Source organism: Cryptotermes secundus, unplaced genomic scaffold, assembly GCF_002891405.2.
Source record: "Cryptotermes secundus unplaced genomic scaffold, Csec_1.0 scaffold344, whole genome shotgun sequence".
Lineage (NCBI taxonomy): Eukaryota > Metazoa > Arthropoda > Insecta > Blattodea > Kalotermitidae > Cryptotermes > Cryptotermes secundus.
This window is the reverse complement of record NW_019742446.1, coordinates 980,402-983,728: the sequence shown is the minus strand read 5'-3', so window position 1 is coordinate 983,728 and position 3,327 is coordinate 980,402. Positions and strand designations below refer to the sequence as shown.

General features: G+C 36.9%; 1 protein-coding gene across 2 annotated transcripts in view; it reads left to right on the top strand.

Annotated features, from left to right (window-relative positions):
• Positions 1-1,726: 1,726 nt before the first annotated feature.
• Positions 1,727-3,327, top strand: part of LOC111873163 (FYVE, RhoGEF and PH domain-containing protein 6) — a 51,048-nt gene continuing 49,447 nt past the window's right edge. Inside the window, exon 1 of one of the 2 annotated variants that reach the window (XM_023867645.2) lies at positions 1,727-1,910. The gene's annotated coding sequence lies outside the window, so the exon portion shown is untranslated. Of the gene's footprint in view, positions 2,011-3,327 lie in introns of both variants that reach the window. The other variant, XM_023867643.2, reaches the window with a different exon arrangement.

Here is a 3,327-nt window from a genome sequence, read left to right as displayed (position 1 = left end):
TAATTCTTGAAATCCTTTTTCCCAAATGCCTTAAGGATTAGAATTTGTCAACAATAAATAATCACGCTTAACATGGTTAACCTATAATTAAAATATAACACACATGTTCAAATTAGATACAATATGTAAATTAAAATGCAAGCCAACCTTATGAGTTTATCAAGAGAATTTTAAGAATATTACAGTAAATCAAGAGTCCTACATATGACCATGTCAATCACCGATACTACAAGCAACCATTTATCTCTTTCAATTGCTGAATAGAGGTTTTGCTATGCTTACTACTGTCCCTGTAAGAGAAACTCATACAATGTATAGAATGGATGATTAGTAAAAATACTTTCAGCCCACATTTAAAGTCTTTATGTCCATCTGATTTTCTTAATTCCAAAGGCAGTCTATTATATAATTTAATACCCATATTGATAACATGCTATTTGCATACAGCAAAGATAATAGCAAAGGTACTTAAAAGAAGAATTGAAAGGAAAATAGAGGAGGTACTTGGAGAAGATCAGTTTGGATTTAGAAGCAGAAAAGGAACCAGGGATGCAATTGGGATGATGAGAATTATAGCGGAACAAACTTTGGAGATAGATGAAGAACTGTGTGTTTGCTTCATAGACTGGCAGAAGGCATTTGACCGTGTACACTGGACCAAATTTATGCAGATCCCAAAAGAAACAGGTATCGATTGGTGTGAAAGAAGATTGATTAGCAAATTGTACATGGATCAGAAAGTTAGAGTACGACTGGGCACGGGGGAGACAGGGAGTGTGCAGATTGGAAGAGGAGTTCGACAAGGATGCTGTTTATCACCAATTCTGTTCAACTTGTACAGCGAATGCCTTACCAAGGAAGCTCTGGATGGGCTCGGTGACTTCAAAGTAGGAGGGCAAATTATTCAAACTGTGAAATATGCAGATGACCTTGTGTTAATGGCTAAGGAAGAAACTGTGCTACAGGGCATGATTGATAGACTAATTGAAATTGGAAGGTGCTATGGCATGGAAATGAATGTGGAGAAAACAAAAGTAATGAAAATTTCGGGACAACCAAACCCAGTCACAATAAAGATAGACCAAAAACAACTGGAGAATGTGAAATATTTTAAATACTATTTGGGTAGCTTGTTAACAGATGATGGAAGGTGTACTTGTGAAATTAAATCTAGGATTGCCATGGCAAAAGCTGCATTTAGCGAGAAGAAGAATCTTTTTACCAGTAGATCTACCAGTAGACCTAGGCTTCAGCATGCTGTGACAACAAACATTAAATAACCAGGTACACTACAGACAGTATATATTCCTAATTTCTGCAATGTGAACAATCGTGGTCAACAAAAAGCAAAGCATAATTTTGTACACTCTCACCACTTACTTAAATTTAAAGTTTAGCTGTCAGAACTAAGTCTAATGCCTTGTGCACTCCTATTTAAAATTGAGAAAAAATGTAATTTAAATCAGTTCAATAATCATGATACATTTCACTTTCAGATATAAACATTTAATTTTAGATCAAATGTTGTGTATATGTAAATGAATTTGAAAATTCTTAAGCATTCCAAAATCATTTTAAAGATATCTCCTATCACCACCTCCTGCTGCTGAACCTATTCAGTCACAAGAACAAGAAAATTAAATTCCTCGCTCGTATTGACAAGTTGTGTATATCGTCAGTAGATGTCGTAAGCGTCGTAAGAGTTCCTATTCCAGCACGATGACGAAAATCTGTGTCGTCTGCATCAAGACGCGTATCATTGGTTGGTTGCTAATGAAATGACTCGCTCTTGATTAGTCATGGAAATTATTATTCTTATCAAACGAACAGTGGTGAAGTGTGATTGAGTGAACCAAGTTGGCTAGTTGGTATGCCTAGTACGATGCTACAATGTGGACAGAAGGAATTAGGTTTGTACGTTGTGTGCGTAGTTTAGTATGTTTGCGTATGGTGTGGTTTGGTGTGGTGGAAGCATGAAGACTTGCAGTTGTGACGAATGCGTATACTAAGGTAAACTTACGCTGTCTGCATGTTTACGGTATATATGGTTAATTTGAGGACAGTTTGAAATTTCTATCAAAATAAGGTGGTATATGAGGGAATGAGTCATAGTGATTTTGACGCATTCATAAATGAAATGAAATATATTAGAGTGCTGGTTTAATTTTGATCAGCAATGCAGGGGATGTCAGCTCCCAGTTGTATATATCAGGGGCCCAAACTAATACCCGTTTGTTGCTGTACTTTCACGTCGCACGTAAAATTGTCAGTCTGTTAGTGACAGAGCTTTTTTGACATACCACACTGCAGACAAAATGGACCACATTCTTTCAAGGTGTAATATCGCACATAATTTCCCAGCACACAGCATGTCAGTCCAGCTGTTATTGTCAGCATGGAATATTTGGAAAAGTGATGAGGTTTGAGAAGGTTTGAGACTTTTACTGCAGTGAACTTCTTCTACGTTCCAGCCCAGAAGGTGGAAGGAACAGATTCCTCCAAAAGGTTAGAAACCATAGCCTTTCCATTCTGGTCTTTGACACACAACCCCATACATGAATAATGTACAAAAGATGCTCATAGATCACATGTTTTATATTTTGTATCAAATAAATATGAATGTTTATTTTATTTTTACATGGCTTATGTATTCCCTTCCTAATGGCATATTCTAAAGCAAAGTTGAAAAGGAGTGGCAATTAAGCATCTCCTTGTTTTAGACCATTCTGGACAGGAAATTTATCAGACAAATGTTTACCTACACAGACTTTACTATACGTTTCGTTTAAACACATTTTAATCAACCTAACTAGTTTCATGGGTGTCCCAAACTCCATCAGAATATTGTACAATACTTCCCTCCTAACTGAATCATAGACTTTCTTGAAGTCTATGAATAGCTGATGTACTGTCTCATCATACTCCCTTTTTTTCTTCAATATCTGACGAATGCAAAAGATCTGATCTGTAGTTGATCTGTTACGTCGAAACCCACACTGATGATCCCCAATAATTTCACCTATCAGAATATTATTGGGTCACATGGACTAGGAAGACGGAATCACAGGGGTCAAATGCTTATTGACTTTTGTGAAAGAAATGAACTGATTGTCACCAACACTTGGTTCAAGAAGCCAAAGAGAAGAATTTACACATGGAAGGCACCTGGGGATTGGAGGAGGCATCAGCTGGACTACATCCTTGTGAAACATCAATTCAGAAATAGTGTGAAGGATGTGAAGACGCTTCCTGGGGCAAATATTGACTCTGACCACAACTTACTGGTTGCCAAGTTCCGAACCAGGTTGAAGAAAATTATAAGATTTC